The sequence below is a fragment of the Bubalus bubalis genome, chromosome 17 (genome assembly GCF_019923935.1).
Source record: "Bubalus bubalis isolate 160015118507 breed Murrah chromosome 17, NDDB_SH_1, whole genome shotgun sequence".
Taxonomy (NCBI): domain Eukaryota; kingdom Metazoa; phylum Chordata; class Mammalia; order Artiodactyla; family Bovidae; genus Bubalus; species Bubalus bubalis.
This window is the reverse complement of record NC_059173.1, coordinates 58,224,259-58,241,708: the sequence shown is the minus strand read 5'-3', so window position 1 is coordinate 58,241,708 and position 17,450 is coordinate 58,224,259. Positions and strand designations below refer to the sequence as shown.

Sequence of the window (17,450 nt, the reverse complement as noted above, 5' to 3'; positions counted from 1 at the left end):
TCTCTGTGTCCAGTTGAAAAAGATGGAGTTTCAAGCAGTTTTGTTTTCTTTTGAATTTAGTTGAAGCCATAGAGCTAAACCCTCCTGGAGTTATTTAGACCATCACTTAAAATTAAAACTGAGTCCTCATCCTTCGCGGAGAAGGCAATGGCACCCCACTCCAGTACTCTTGCCTGGAAAGTCCCATAGACGCAGGAGCCTGGTGGGCTGCAATCCATGGAGTTGCTAAGAGTCGGACACGACTGAGCGACTTCCCTTTCACTTTTCACTTTCATGCACTGGAGAAGGAAATGGCAACCCACTCCAGTGTTCTTGCCTGGAGAATCCCAGGGATGGGGGAGCCTGGTGGGCTTCCGTCTATAGGGTCGCACAGAGTCAGACACGACTGAAGCAACTTAGCACCGACAGCAGCAGTATCAGCCTTGGCCGTTGCAAAATAAGGCGGGCACTTCCGACGATAAGTCCAATGATAGCAGCAATCACCACAAAAATAATGACTATCATTACTATAGGAGAAAAACAGGAGCAAATTATAAAAGTGTGAAGTAAATGACCACACAGCATTTGTAAAATAAAGCAGGTAAAATCAGGGTAATATCGTTTTGTCTTTTTATAGGGGAAAGTGATAGTCCACAAATACAGTGTTGGGAAAGTAGCTCCAATGTGGTAGCACAGAGTCCAAAACGAATCTGGACTAAGGAAGGATCTGTATTTATTCTGGATGTACCCACGTTGGTTAGAAAGCAGAAGATATATAACTTAAAATAAAAATGATGGTCAGATTATATACTGCTGTTTCTAAAATGTTTAAGGAAATTGGAAATGCCTATTTTGATTCTGAAAAGAGCATATTTTATTTCCTTTTACAATTTGTGTGACTGAAATCAGTAACACTCTTGTTTTTAAAATTAGCTAGTGGTTACCAGTGGGGAGAGGGAAGAGGGAAAGGCAATATGGGGATAGGAGAGTAAGAGGTACAAGCTATCATGTGTAAAATGAGCTGCAAGGATATATTATTGTACAGGGCTTCCCTGCTGGCTCAGACAGTAAAGAATCTGCCTATAGTGCGGGAGACCTGGGTTTGACTTCTGAGTTGGGAAGATCCTCTGTAGAAGGGAATGGCAACCCACTGCAGTATTCTGGCCTGCAGAATCCCATGGACAGAGGAACCTGGCGGGCTACAGTCCATGGTATCATAGAGTCGAACACGACTAAACAACTAAGTACAGCACATATATTGTACAGCACACAGGGAATGTAGCCATATTTTATAACAACTATAAATGGAGTATAACTTCTAAAAGTTGTGAATCACTATATTCTACACCTAGAACAAATAATAATGTACAGTAACTATACTTCAATTAAATTTTTAAAAATAAAATCAGAAAGAAAATAAACTTAAAAAATAAAATTGATGCTTTTAGTTCCAAGGCATTTAAAACTCACAAAACAAAATGTTAAATGTAATGATCATCATTCTTTGTTAAATATTAACATACCTGACTGTGACAAACCATGTGGATGTTCTGTGTATAGTTCTAAAAAGACAATATTTGAAAATAAGGTCAGCAAACATACGGCATATTTAAAAAATACCCCTTTGGAATTAGACTGTCTAGTGGATTTTTGTTATTCCTTAACTGTGTTTAAAGAACTACATAGTTCAACATTCAACAGTGAGCAAATAAAATATATGAGGTAATGTGTCAGTCTTAACATTAATAATCCTAATATCTAATTTCAGCTACCCAACAAGTTACCATTCATCCGGAATTAGTAAACTCCCTCATGCGGTAAAGGGAAGGATACGAGAAACTATTGGAAGAACCATCTATGGACTTCCACAAGAAGCAGTGCATTTTTAAAAAATGTAAAAATGGTGATCAGAAAGAGACATATTGAGCTGTAATCCTACATGAACATCGGTTCAATCCTCAAAAAGACCTGGACATGACTGAATGTAGCTCAGTCATGTTGCTATCCATTTTCCACCATCAGAACCCAAACCCTTACTTTGCCTCAGCTGAGTTTTTGCCAGCAGCCTCACTGGATTCCTTTCTGCAAACGTTCCTAATATAGTTGCCTTGAATGGTATGGACCTAACAGTAGCAGAAGATATTAAGAAGAAGTGGCAAGAATACACAGAAGAACTATACAAAAAAGATCTTCATGACCCAGATAATCACAATGGTGTGATCACTCAACAACACCCAGACATCCTGGAATGTGAAGTCAAGTGGGCCTTAGGAAGCATCACTACAAACAAAGCTAGTGGAGGTGATGGAATTCCAGTTGAGCTCTTTCAAATCCTGAAAGATGATGCTGTGAAAGTGCTGCACTCGATATGCCAGCAAATTTGGAGAACTCAGCAGTGGCCACAGGACTGGAAAAAGTCAGTTTTCATTCCAGTCCCAAAGAAAGGCAATGCCAAAGAATACTCAAACAACTGCACAATGAGAGGAGAGTGAAAAAGTTGGCTTAAAGCTCAACATTCAGAAAACTAAGATCATGGCATCCAGTCCCATCACTTTATGGCAAATAGATGGGGAAACAATGGAAACAGTGGCTGGCTTTATTTTTCTGGGCTCCAAAATCACTGCAGATGGTGACTGCAGCCATGAAATTAAAAGATGCTTACTCCTTGGAAGGAAAGTTATGACCAACCTAGACAGCATATTCAAAAGCAGAGACATTACTTTGCCAACAAAGGTCCATCTAGTCAAGGCTATGGTTTTTCCAGTGGTCATGTATGGATGTGAGAGTTGGACTATAAAGAGGGATGAGTGCTGAAGAATTGATGCTTTTGAACTGTGGTATTGGAGAAGACTCTTGAGAGTTACTTGGACTGCAAGGAGATCCAACCAGTCCATCCTAAGGGAAATTGGTCCTGGGTTTTCATTGGAAGGATTGATGTTGAAGCTGAAACTCCACTATTTTGGCCACCTGATGTGAAGAGCTGACTCATTTGAAAAGACCCTGATGTTGGGAAAGATTGACGGCAGGAGGAGAAAATAACAGAGGATGAGATGGTTGGATGGCATCACTGACTCAATGGACATGAGTTTGGGTAGACTTCTGGAGTAGGTGATGGACAGGGAGCCTGGTGTGCTGCAGTTCATGGAGTCGCAAAGAGTCGGACATAACTAAGCAACTGAACTGAACTGAACACACGCTGATAAAGTAAGCTCAAAATTCTCTAAGCCAGGCTTCAATAGTACGTGAACTGTGAACTTCCAGATGTTCAAGCTTATTTTAGAAAAGACAGAGGAATCAGAGATCAAATTGCCAACATCCGTTGAATCATAGGAAAAGCAAGAGAGTTCCAGAAAAACATCTATTTCTGGTTTATTGACTATGCCAAAGCCTTTGACTGTGTGGATCACAACAAACTGTGGAAAATTCTTCAGAAGATGGGAATACCAGACCACCTGGCCTGCCTCTTGAGAAATCTGTATGCAGGTCAGGAAGCAACAGTTAGAACTGGACATGGAACAACAGACTGGTTCCAAATAGGAAAAGGAGTACGTAAGGCTGTATTCTGTCACCCTGTTTATTTGACTTCTATGCAGAGTACATCATGAGAAATGCTGGGCTGGATGAAGCACAGGCTGGAATCAAGATTGCCAGGAGAGATATAAATAACCTCAGATATGCAGATGACACCACACTTATGGCAGGAAGTGAAGAAGAACTAAAGAGCCTCTTGATGAAAGTGAAAGAGGAGAGTGAAAAAGTTAGCTTAAAACGCAACATTCAGAAAACTAAGATCATAACATCTGGTCCCATCACTTCATGGCAAATAGATGGGGAAATAGTGGAAACAATAGCAGACATTATTTTTTGGGCTCCAAAATCACTCAGATGGTGACTGCAGCCATGAAATTAAAAGACATTTATTCCTTGGGTGAAAAGTTATGACCAACCTAGACAGCATATGAAAAAGCAGAGACATTACTTTGCCAACAAAGGTCTGTCTAGTCAAGGTTATGGTTTTTCTAGTAGCCATGTATGGAATTGAGAGTTGGACTATAAAGAAACTGAGTGCCAAAGAATTGATGCTTTTGAACTGTGGTGTTGGAGAAGACTCTTGAAAGTCTGATGGACAGCAAGGAGATCCAACCAGTCCATCCTAAAGCAGATCAGTCCTGAATATTCATTGGAAGGATTGATGTTGAAGCTGAAACTCCAGTATTTTCACCACCTGATGCGAAGAGCTGACTCATCTGAAAAGACCCTTATGCTGGGAAATACTGAGAGTGGGAGGAGAAGGGGACAACAGAGGATAAGATGGTTGGATGGCATCACCATCACTAGATGGGCATGAGTTTGGGTGAACTCCGGGAGATGGTGATGGACAGGGAGGCCTGGTGTTTGGCAGTCTGTGGGGTCACAAAGAGTCAGACATGACTGAGCAACTGAACTGAACTGAACTGAATGCTCTGCTAGAGATAATCTCACCTTATCAGTCCACAATAGTATTTCTTTTTCTCCTGTCTCCGGATGCCATTTTACATCATTTCTTGAATTTACTACAAATAACATACTGCACTACATTTCATGACCTTGTCAAAGACGTGATTATAGTGGGTCATTCTTTAGCCACTCACTATTTACAGGATTCATGGCATGTGTGCTGTGTGTGTCTGCAGTGGACCCATGAATGTTCTCTGGTTTGACACTATCATGTTGGCTTCACACTGAAATCACTTTGAAAAGTAGATTATTTAACTGGACTCAGAAGTCCAGTAATTGGTTCTAAGCACTTAGCTTAATTTTCCTCTCTTGGTCTCTGTCCTTCTTAAAACCCATTGCTTCCATTTTTCTCAGCATTTCCACTAGCTAATGATCCAAGAGCTATGCTAAGTCTTCTGTGAGGCTTTACTTTAAATCCAGAGGATCCTGCTGAAATCCCACCTACAAAAGACCTTCTTCTTTTCTGCTTTCAACCTGCTCTTTCAAAGTCATCTTCTTCTCCATAGAAGAATAATCAGAGAGAGAGTGAATGCCACCTGATCATCCTTATCTCAGGACCCAGATGGCTTATACTTTACTGGGCACATATGATGTATTGGGCTCTCAGTCAAGCAAGTTTACACACATTTTCTTATTTAATCCTTAGAGTAACACTGTGAGATAGGTATAATGAGTCCCATTTTAAAATTAAGATGATGGAGACCCTTTGGAGAACTCGGGGTTCAATCTACTCAGGGTCAGCACCTGGGACAGGGCCAAGCTCAGGGCTGAGTCCAGCCAGGTTTGACCATAAGCCCCCCTCTCACCACTGCACTACTGGATCTGTTTTACCTGGCCTACCATTTCATGCTCACAGTCATCATTTATGTGTTTTGCTAGAATATTTCAATTTCTTTAATCTACAGTATTATTCCTGTGCAACATTCCAGAAGTGAGAATTCCTCTAGAGGAGAGAGATTTTGTCTATTTTGCTTCCATTTCTAGGTTTTTGTCAGTTTCCCTGCAGTAGACAGTCCCATTAAGTACAGCTGCATCATGACAATGACTCCAGAGAAAAACTGTTTTAAAATATGAACAAACCTCCTGGTGGTATATCAACATCAGGCCCATCAATGAGTGACTCTGTAGGAATGGCATTGGTCGAAGAAGCCACAGCTGTACAAAAGAGAAGGTGAGAAAGGGATTAAGGTTGAGGTAATGAGCGGACCACAGAGCATATCACACAAGACAAATTCATCCCACATCTCTCCCAGTGGCAGCTCCAGAATTTTCATGTGGCAGGGCCTTACAGGTGAAGAAGGAGAGCCTTGATTTCCCCATCTGTAAAATGATAATACTTACTTCAAAACATCATTGAGAGGACTAAGTTAGTTTAATATATAATTTGTGTACCTTCACATACACATATCAGTTAGTATAGTGTGTACTTAGTTGCTCAGTCGTGGCTGACTCTTTGTGACTCGTGGACTGTAGCACACGAGGCTCTTCTGTCCATGGGATTTTCCAGGCAAGATTACTGGAATGAGTTGCCATTTCCTTCTCCAGGGAATCTTCTCAACCCAGGGTCTGAATTTGCATCTCCTGTATTGCAGGCGGATTCGTGACCACTGAGCCACCTGCGAAGCACCACCTGATTCATTATATGTATATAAACAACTGTCACACAAATTAGGTATATGGTGTGACAAATGACTAGTATCTCTAAGGTATTCTTCATCATTCAGATGCAAAGCTGTAAAATCTAATGTAAGAACACGTGCTTTTCTCAATTGAAATATAGTTGATTTACTATAATTCAAAAATAATTCAGTTATACATACACACACATATATATGCAATTTTCAGGTTCTTTACCATTAAAGTTATTACTAAATATTGCATATAGTCTCCTGTGCTATACAACAGGTCCTCGTTGTTTATGTATTTTACATATAGTAGTGTGCATCTGTTAAGACCAAGTGTTTTTAAACAATAACTAGATCATAGGAATGTTGAGCTTCAGCAACTATTGAGGTTAAAATTATGGAAAGAAAGATTTTCATTAGGAATCAATGAAAGTATATAAAAATAAAAAAGAAGAGCTAATGAACAAAGATGATCTGTCTCTGTTAGTTAATGTTACATCTTCCTTTACAACTTTCAGTTCAGTGCAATTCACTCACATTTAGGGCACACATTTATAACCCCTGTGGATACCAGTGAGCTTTTCTGAAACAAGCTTCCCTGGGCTTGTGGATCCCAGGCCTGGCACATTTTCACTCTTTTCCACACTAGAACAAGGCTCCGTACATAGCAGGTATTCAGTGAAATACTAGCAGTTGTAAATGTTTGGCCAATTTCCTTTCTTTTTAAAAAAGATCTCATTTTCTTCAGATATAATTCACAAACAGCAACGAATTGTTTGACCAGGTTCTTATGGACAGACAGGGAGGTGAGTGTCTGGATCGCGCCTAAAATGAATGTACTGATGAATGAAACATGCCACGTGCAAAGGGGCATGCACGGAATGAGTGTAAGAATAGTGGAAACCTGCCTCCACAGCAGACTGACACAATAGTTTTGATGTTTCGATAACAAGCACACAATTTTACCACTAGAAGAAAAAAAAAATCCCAAAGTAAGAAACAAAAAATAAAACCACACCAAATTTAAAGTTTTTAAGTAGTGCGTGTGTGCTAAGTCACTTCAGTTGTGTCCAACTGTTTGCGACCCTACGGACTGTAGCCCACCAGGCTCCTCTGTCCGTGGGATTCTTCAGGCAAGAATACTGGAATGGCTTGCCATTTCCTCCTCCAGGGGATCTTCCTGACCCAGGAATCGAACCTGCATCTCTGGTCTCTTGCATTGGCAGGCGGGTTCTTTGCCACTAGTGCCACCTGGGTAGCTAAAGTTTACCTGAAGCCATCTCGAGTTTGACTGAGTGCAAAGATTGCGCTACCCCAGGCTTTCTGCCTGTCTGAGTCCAGAGTTTCAGTGGTTAGTTAGGGAGGTGTGCTCAGCCTATGGGACAGTGCCCCCTCCTCTTTATGAACACCTACAAGACCCTGCCTGCCCCAGCCCCTGCCTGCCTCCCCATTAGTGCTTGCAACTTCACTCTCCTTTGGGGTCCAGGCATCTGGACAGCTCTTGGTTCCTCAAATGCAGCACACTCTTCTCCAAGCCCACACCTCTGTACCTAGTCTTCTCTTTGCCTGAAATATCCTCCCGTGGTCCCCTTCTTGGCTAGCTATCCACTTCTCAGGTCCCAGTTCAAGACCATTTTTATTGGGAAGTCTTCTCTGACCTCCCCTACTTTGGTTTAGGCTAAACACTCCACAAAATCCCAGTGCTTAGCATAGTGTGTTAAAGCTAAATGAAATCTTATGATTGTTTAGAATCCAGATGTGTTTCATAGGCCTTGATGGTGTGGATGAAAAAAATTGCCTGCCGTATCAGTGAACAAAGGATGTTGCAGACACCACGCTTTCAGCCATTGCTGCCACCGCAGACTAGACCCTGAGGGGATTCAGGGTGCAGAGAAGCAGGCTACTGGCTCTAGATGGTTAAGGTGTATTCAAAGGAATGACTGTAGTAAGCCCGGACTCGTGAGAGGGAAAAGCGCTAAATTTATTAACTTGAGATGTCTGGCTTTCTTTAATTAAAAGTAATCTGTTGACATTCTGACTACTTAACTTCTGTTGTAAAACTCCTATAAATCCTCCCTTACTTCTTCGATGCAGTCCCTCAGAGCTATCTGAGAGGACTTTTCTGGGCTTAAGTCCTCAGAAATTCCGCCAAATAAAACATAATTCTCAGCTTTAAGGTTGTGTATTCTTTTTCAGCCAACAATGGTTCCTGGGCCTCTTAAACACTTACTCACTTGTGTGTTCCTTTACACGAATGTTTATGCATGTCTCTTTTGTACTAGGGATACAATGAAATAATAAATAATTCATGGTTTTTCCATCAAGGAAATCCCAGCTTAGGAAAGAGAGACAAAATTTTAATTTAAGTGTAATTAAGTATTTTAGGGGGATGGTGAAGTGGTGGCACAGGAAACAGTGGTCAGTTCTATTCGAAAAAGGAGGAAATGGAAAGACCTCATGGAGGGGTTCTCTGAACTCACCTTGAAGGTGGTCTAGGGTTTCACCCGGCCGGCTCTGTGGACATTTAGGTACAGAGTCAGTGGTGTCAGCGAGGCCCCAGCACTCAAGACACCCTCGTGGGATGCGGGAACCACAAAAATCTATGTGGCTGCACCACAGGGTGTGAGAAGCAGAGAAGGCAGTGATGTGCCGGGTGTTGTGGACCACGGCATGAAATTTCACTGCCTAAGGCAGCTGGAAAGATGAAGTGTTTGAACCAGACTTTCATTTGGAGAAGATCACTGTCTATGGCACGAAGGAGGATGTAGGAAAAAGAGAACAAGCCAAACAACCATGCCCTGAGCTCTTCATAAGAGGATCCCATCTTGTGTTCAGTAGTGGTCAAGATAAGTCATTTTGCAAATAGGCCGCTCCTCCTTACAGAGGGTCCTTATCACTTGTCAGCAGAGCCTTTGGTAGGGAGGCCTGTGGACTAAGACCTTAAAGGGACAGAAAATTGCAGCAAGTTGTAAAAAGAATATGCCAAAGGGCTGACGGTAGGATCTCACATCTCTAAAAACTGGCACTTTCAAGCCTCTAATTTTAAGCAAAGTCAGAGAAGAGGAACATGGTGTTCACCAGGGATAGTTCTGTGTAACTTTTTTGCTATCCAAATAAGAAAATGCTTAGGGAGAGACAGCTCATTAAAATTAATTTGAACTTTAGCAAAACAATTTTAACACTCTAACCTGAACCTCTTATGGGCTGGATTCGAGGAGGCATTTCTTTCCTGCTTTTTTTTTTTTTTCCCTCTTTTGCTCTAGGCCCTTCCCTTTTTGTTACTTGTTGTTCAGTCGCTCAGTTGCATCTCTGTGCTCCTCTGTGCTCAGACTCTGTGCGACCCCATGGACTGCAGCACTCCAGGCTTCCCTGTCCTTCACTGTCTCCCGGAGTTTGCTCAAACTCATGTTCATTGAGTCAGTGATGCCACCCAACCATCTCATCCTCTGCTGCCCCCTTCTTCTGCCTTCTATCTTTCCCAGCATCAGGGTCTTTTCCTGTTTGCCTTGTTCATTGACTCAAAGTCAATCTCAATTTTGTCCTAATTAATTCAGAATATACTTTTACATTTTACCTTCTAGTCCCTTGGAACAGTTAATCTAACTTGCTTACTTTATAGATAATAAATATGAAAATTAAATGATTGGCTCAGTTTAAGAAAGTAGGTAAAGAACAAAATTGAGACCGAATTCTGCTGTTTTCCAACAATATTCCAACTTCCCAGATCTCCACCTGGTTGAGGTCTTGTCAGCAGGATTTCTTCGATGTTTTAGCATATTAGCTGGGGAACATTGGGATGCACTGTACACACAAAAATGACAACTAAGTTCCTTGAGATTACCAGATACCCTAAGGGCTAGAATTGATAGAATAATCATGTAGTCTTCATTTTGATGATTTGTTCACACCAGTTTATTGTATTACTTCCTTTATACCTCTTAGACTTCCATGTCCTCTTGTTAGAGCCTCTAAGAAAAACTGTTTTTTCAGCTCTAGCAATATTGACCTGAGGGTCTTTTCCTGAATCCTTTTACTTCTTTTTCAGGAACATATCCAGACTATACCTGAAAAATTCCACTCTCTCTCCAAGAGAAGCACTTTTACCTCGAGGCATAATGGAAGATGTGTCCAGTATCAGACTACCTAAGGAACACATGGGTCTTGGACCAACACGGCACAGTTCCTTAGCTTCACTGGGCTCCGAAAACTTACTCTGAAGTCCTTACCCTCTGCCTGCTTGCACTGAGTCACTGGCTGAAACTTGAAGAATGGATAGAGTTTTAGGTGGAAATGTGGACAAGGTCGAATTAAGGTGAAGAAGTGACCTTAAAATGGGCTAAAATGTAAAGAAGGTGAATTAAGGTGAAGAAGTGACCTTGCTATGCTATGCTAAGTCACTTCAGTCATGTCCAACTCTGTGCAACCCCATAGATGGCAGCCCACCAGGCTTCCCCGTCCCTGGGATTCTCCAGGCAAGAACACTGGAGTGGGTTGCTATTTCCTTCTCCAATGCATGAAAGTGAAAAGTGAAAGTGAAGTCGCTCAGTTGTGTCCGACTCCTAGCGATCCCATGGACTGCAGCCTACCAGGCCCCTCTGTCTATGGGATTTGCCAGGCAAGAGTACTGGAGGGGGGTGCCATTGCCTTCTCCGAGAAGTGACCTTAAAATGGGCTAAAATATAAAGAGAGAGAAAATACAGTGTGCATTTATGTGGACGTTAGAGGGCAGCCAGTAGACAAAGATTGGCAAACTCTCAGACTGACACAAGTTTCATGTTCAAGTGGCAAATTAGTACAAACTGTAATAAACGGGTAGGTTTAGCAAGACCTCAAACTCCTAGTTTAAAAAAAATTTTATAGTGCCCAAATACTAAAATGACATTTGCTCTGGCACTTTGCACAAAGTATGTATTTGTTACTTGGACTGAATCACTTAATTTTAGGTTTCAGAGGCAGGAATGAATGAATGAATATACCACCCAGAATCTTAAATATTCCAAATTTGTGTGGCAGTATCATCTCATACTTGCATAACATTTGAATTGTTTCAGAATATTCATCTCTTTTGTCTCATATTGTCATGGCTCTGACCTCACAGTTGTTCAGAAAAACTCTACCAGCCTGAGATGTCTGGGTATTGTGGGAGGGAGCACGACAGGCCCCCTGTTCCCAGTGTGCAGGAGAGGCGGGTTGACTTGTGGGTTAGAGACACAGTTGGGCATGGAGATCTAGTCTCCCAGCTCTCTGCACTATGCTCTAACCTCTAGGCACACAGCTCTCCCAAACAACTGACTTTCTAACATGGAATGTCACTAGAAAGAATATAAAATGCAATGTTGGACCAACACCCTGTAGTTTTGCTCTCTGCCCAAATTTCCAGCTGCTGAACTCCTGTCACGATGTGATAAAGTCATCTCACGCAGTCGTTGGTTTTAGCTTGGTTCCCTCCGCCTTGCAACTGATAGGAGTCTTATCTCAGCAAAGCAAACTCTTACAAGGATACACCCCACTTATGAAAGGCCTTCAATAGTTTCCAAGTCGGAAAGTGACATTTTCTAAGTGTTCGAGTTTTCTGGCACTGGGATGACCTGGAAAACTGATCGGTAATGTATTTGTGAAAGTTCTGAACAGCTTATTTGTGGTAAAACTGGGAAAAACTCACATTTGCTGGCTTCCAATTCAATGCCTTTTCTTCCAGACCTTATTATTTTTTTACAGAATGGACAGGACTCTTCCTTATTCCAAAAGATATTTGGAGAAAGCTATTGCCATGAAGCAATATTTTAAAAGAAATACTCAGTTTTGCCCTTGAACCAAAGGGTTGACAACATCAATCTGATCAAGTTTTGATAATATAGTTAGATGTCCCTTTTGTCTGCTGTTGTTCACTTTTATTTTTTTTTGGAGAGATTTAGTAAGTCAAAGTAGCTAGTTACAATTTAGAAAAATTGAACTTTCTAACAGATAAAAAGTTGATGGGATAACATTTGTACTTAGTGTTTTGAATAGCCCTCGAAATTTTGTGTGAAGTCTCTGGTTAATGACTCTTAGAGAGCATGTCCACTGGTGCAATCAGTGGGCCAGATGTCAAATGCAATGACCCAGTTTCTGCTCACCTACAGAGTGGCCTGCGTGGACAGTTCCCAGCAGCCAATGGGTCACAACTCTGCCTTCCCCAGCTTGGTAGAGAACAGCTCCTCACTACGTCTGCCTTGAAGCTGTTATTGCCTAGGAGGACAGTGGTTTCCCTGACGGAACTTCATAGCCTGGCTCTGTCAGGCTATGTCCTGCCCAGATTCTAGTCACTCTCACTGTTCCGAACTATTACTGAACCAGCCGGTGATAGAGACAAACCAGCCTATAAACCCAGCCACTGTGCGTTCTTTAGCCTGAACAGATAGAAAGCAAGGGATATTTCTGTTCATTGCCCCAGGGAGAAAGGAGATCAGGATTCTAGTCCTGGCTTTGCCACCAAGGGGTGGGAGACCTGAGTGAGTCACTGAATTTTCTAAGCCTCCGTGTCTCACTTATAAAATGAGAGTAAAGGGCAGGGGTCCCCAAACTCTGGGATCTAATGTCTAATGATCTGAGGTGGGGCTAATGTAATAATAATAATAGAAATTAAGTGCACAATAAATGTCATGCAATTGAATCATCCCCAAATCACCCTGGTCTATGGAAAAACTGTCTTCCATGAAACTGATTCCCAGTGCCAAAAAGGTTGGGGACTGCTGCCTAAGGTACTTCATTATTCCAAAATCATAGACATTCGCATGTGTGAGACAGTAATATTCATGACAAACAAATTGTGTATTAACTACATTCTAGGCATTTTCTCTTCAAAACAATTACCTGACAGTATGTTATTATGTATTAATTTATTATGTGTAGAGGAAAAAAAACCCAAACATCAGAAACATCACCTAACTTGCCTAAGATCATGAAGCTGATAAATGGTGGAGGTGGAGTTTCAGTTTCCACCTATTTGACTGCAGAACTCTCTGCCAAGTTCTGCCATGATCTATGCAAAATAAAAAGGTTGAGAGCACCAAATAAGTGTCATTAAAAGAAGATGAAACTCTCACCAAGTTATGTAACTAACTCCCAAGTAAGCCATCCCTTCTAGCAAATCAGGGCTTACTGAAAAGATGCAAAAACAACAATTTCTGTTGTGCAGAAGCTGAGGGTGGGAGGGTTAGTCCCTTAACATAGAGGTAGAATGATCTCCAGTGTCATATCCAGCTTATGGAAGGACAGATATTTCTGGTTGGTAACAATTTATAACCTGAAATTTCATTTTTTTTCTTGCTAAATATCTTCCAGTCCAGTTACTCTTGCTTTACCATGAATCCTTAGAATTAAAGAAGATTTCACGTAGATATCTACATGATTAGATATGCCAGCTTTATTTTAAGATATGGGCATTTGTGTAGCTAAACTCCCTAAACATATTAGATATGGGATTAAGGAAGTTAGACTGGATGAGAAAAATTCTAATTAAAAAATGAAAGTTCTCACAGCACTGATACTTCTCATGCCTGGCTGGACAATAAAGAATGGGAAAATAGAAACTAGATCAGTATGCTCGCTCTTGATGCTGTGTATTAGAACCATCTGTGGACTCAGACATTGGAGTCTAATGCACTGCCTGCAGCAAGAATATCGCTCCAGACTAGATAAACATGTAGAAACTTCAGTTTCCTAATCGTTAGGATCTTTTCTTACATTTTCAAAGGTTCTAATATCAGTAGTCCCCAATCTTTCAGGCACCAGGGACCAGGTTCATTGAAGACAATTTTCCCATGGATGAACGTTGGGAGGAGAGGATTTGGGGATGAATCAACCACATTACACTCATTGTGCACGTTGTTTCTATTATGACTACATTGTGATTAATGTCTCTACTAATGATAGTCTCCATTTGCACGTCAGACCATCAGGCATTAGGTTCTCATAAGGAGCACACACCTGGGTACCTTCTATGTGCAGTTCACAGCAGGGTCCATGACCTGTGAGAATCTAAAGCTGCTGCTGATCTGATAGGAGGTGGAGCTCAGGTGGCGATGTGAGGGGTGGGGGTGGCTGTACATACAGATGATGCTTTGCTCACTCCTGCTATGTGGCCCGGTTCCTGACAAGGGTTGGGGACCCCTGTCTTACATCACCCTTATCTTGTGTGGAATAGATTTATAAAGCAATTGGATATTAGCCTGATTTGCTTGAGAAGAGTTGGATACGACTTAGTGACTGAGTGACTTAGCGACTCAGACTGTGTCTCCTGGTCAGACGCAATGCCATTGCCCTGGTCTACCTTCCCAGTTGCCTTCAATAGATGCGCTATGTTCACCTTTTGTGCTTTGGATTTATTTTCTTTCCTTTTGACTTTTAAATATCATCATGACTGAGAAATAAGTACCAATATCAAAGGCAGAGCCCTAGAGAAAAAGGTCACTTAGCCAAGATAAAAATGAGCAAAAGGTTACCATCATACTCATAAAATTAGGGTTCATTAGCTGTACCAAAAGGAGAAGACAGACTAGGAGCCTTTACACAGCCTTCACTTTAGTGAAAGCATGAGTAGAACATTAAGTGACAAAGTTGCAAGAGTACGGAAGAGCCGGGACTTCCCTGACTGTTCAGTGGTTAAGACTCTTCACTTTCAATGCAGGAGGCGTGAGTTTGACCCTTGGTCTAAGAATTAGGATCCCACATGCCAAATGGTGCAACAAAAAAGAAAAAAAACAGTTAAAAAGGAAAAAAGAATAAGATAGGGCCAAGCTCAGAACATCAACATGGATGATGAATAAGCAGTTTCATGTGTGGATGAAATGCACAGACTCTAGAGCCTGAATGCCTGGTTTCAAACTAATTTCACTAGTTATTAGCTGAGACCTTGGGCAGCAGACTTATACTCTATACTTTTGGTTCATAATTTACAAAATGAGGATCAAATCAGATCAGATCAGTCGCTCAATCGTGTCCGACTCTTTGCGACCCCATGAATCACAGCACGCCAGGTCTCCCTGTCCATCACCAACTCCCAGAGTTCACTCAGACTCACGTCCATCGAGTCAGTGATGCCATCCAGCCATCTCATCCTCTGTCGTCCCCTTCTCCTCCTGCCCCCAATCCCTTCCAGCATCAGAGTCTTTTCCAATGAGTCAACTCTTCGCATGAGGTGGCCAAAGTACTGGAGTTTCAGCTTCAGCATCCTTCCTTCCAAAGAAATCCCAGGGCTAATCTCCTTCAGAATGGACTGGTTGGATCTCCTTGCAGTCCAAGGGACTCTCAAGAGTCTTCTCCAACACCACAGTTCAAAAGCATCAATTCTTCGGCGCTCAGCCTTCTTCACAGTCCAACTCTCATATCCATACATGACCACAGGAAAAACCATAGCCTTGACTAAACGAACCTTTCTTGGCAAAGTAATGTCTCTGCTTTTGAATATGCTATCTAGGTTGGTCATAACTTTCCTTCCAAGGAGGAAGCGTCTTTTAATTTCATGGCTGCAGTCACCATCTGCAGTGATTTTGGAGCCCGGAAAAATAAAGTCTGACACTGTTTCCACTGTTTCCCCATCTATTTCCCATGAAGTGGTGGGACCGGATGCCATGATCTTCATTTTCTGAATGTTGAGCTTTAAGCCAACTTTTTCATTCTCCACTTTCACTTTCATCAAGAGGCTTTTGAGTTCCTCTTCACTTTCTGCCATAAGGGTGGTGTCATCTGCATATCTGAGGTTATTGATATTTCTCCTGGCAATCTTGAGTCCAGCTTGTGTTTCTTCCAGTCCAGCATTTCTCATGATGTACTCTGCATATAAGTTAAATAAACAGGGTGACAATATACAGCCTTGATGAACTCCTTTTCCTATTTGGAACCAGTCTGTTGTTGCATGTCCAGTTCTAACTGTTGCTTCCTGACCTGCATACAAATTTCTCAAGAGGCAGATCAGGTGGTCTGGTATTCCCATCGCTTGAAGGATTTCCCACAGTTTATTGTGATCCACACAGTCAAAGGCTTTGGCATAGTCAATAAAGCAGAAATAGATGTTTTTCTGGAAGTCTCTTGCTTTTTCCATGATCCAGCGGATGTTGGCAATTTGATCTCTGGTTCCTCTGCCTTTTGTAAAACCAGCTTGAACATCAGGAAGTTCACGGTTCACATATTGCTGAAGCCTGGCTTGGAGAATTTTGAGCATTACTTTATTAGAGTGTGAGATGAGTGCAATTGTGCGGTAGTTTTCAGCATTCTTTGGCATTGCCTGAAAGATGATGCTGTGAAAGTGCTGCACTCAATATGCCAGCAAATTTGGAAAACTCAGCAGTGGCCACAGGACTGGAAAAGGTCAGTTTTCATTCCATTCCCAAAGAAAAAATGAGGATAATAATTGTCAATCATGTAGAGTTACTGGCTAGTTAAATGAATTAAGTATACACAGATATAATTATATAAAGGTTTACACAAATGGAAAAACTGGTTTTAAAATTCATATGGAATTTGTAGGGACCCCAAATAGCCAAAATCATCTTGAAAAAGTACAGAGCTGGATGACTTACATCGCATCATTTCAAAACTTACTACAAAGCAATGGTAGTCAAAACAGTATGGTGCTGCCCTAAGGATCAATGGAATAGAATTGAGAGTCTAGAAATTAACTCCTATGTCTGTGGTAACTGGCTTTCATCAAGGGTATTAAGAGCATTAAATGGGGAAAGAAGAGTCTGATCAAAATATCAAGGAAGACAAGGCTCTAGACACGCTGAGGTTGGAACTCTCCTTCACTATGTACTGGAGGTTGGTATGGTGCTTGGGAACCAAGAAAAGAATGTATAGTGTTTTGTGGCTTGGGGCTTTTAGTATTTTTGGAGTCATTTGCTTTTCTGAGACAGACATGGTCAGAACATTTCCCGACTCCCAAGATGTGGTAGAATTCTCTCCGTGAAGAAGGCTTCCTTAGATTCTATATGCTGCCACTTTCCTGCTACTCTTAGCAAGCAGAGTGTGGCAGCCAGGTGGGTGAGTTACTGTATCATAGAAGAAACAAGTCCTACAAAAAAACAGAAAATGGGCCTTTTCCAAAGAAGACGTATATATGGCCAACAGACACATGAAAAGATGTTCAACACAGAGAAATGCAAATCAAAGACACAGTGAGATATCACCTCACATCTGTCAGAATGACTATCAAAGAAATCTACAAAAGATGTCAAGGATGTGGAGAAAACAGAATCCTTGTATACTGCTGGTGAGAATGGTAATTGGTGCGGCCATAATGGAAAATACTATGGAAATTGCTCCAAAAATTAAAAATAGAGCTACCATGGGATCCAGCAATTCCATTCCTCA

The 17,450-nt window shown here is 41.5% G+C and overlaps 1 protein-coding gene across 1 annotated transcript in view; it reads right to left on the bottom strand.

The window, feature by feature from the left end:
- Nucleotides 1-1,502: 1,502 nt before the first annotated feature.
- LOC102416643 (FRAS1-related extracellular matrix protein 3-like) overlaps nucleotides 1,503-17,450 on the bottom strand; it is a 43,608-nt gene continuing 27,660 nt past the window's right edge. The window contains 1 exon segment of the mRNA XM_044930470.2: nucleotides 1,503-1,541. The gene's annotated coding sequence lies outside the window, so the exon portion shown is untranslated.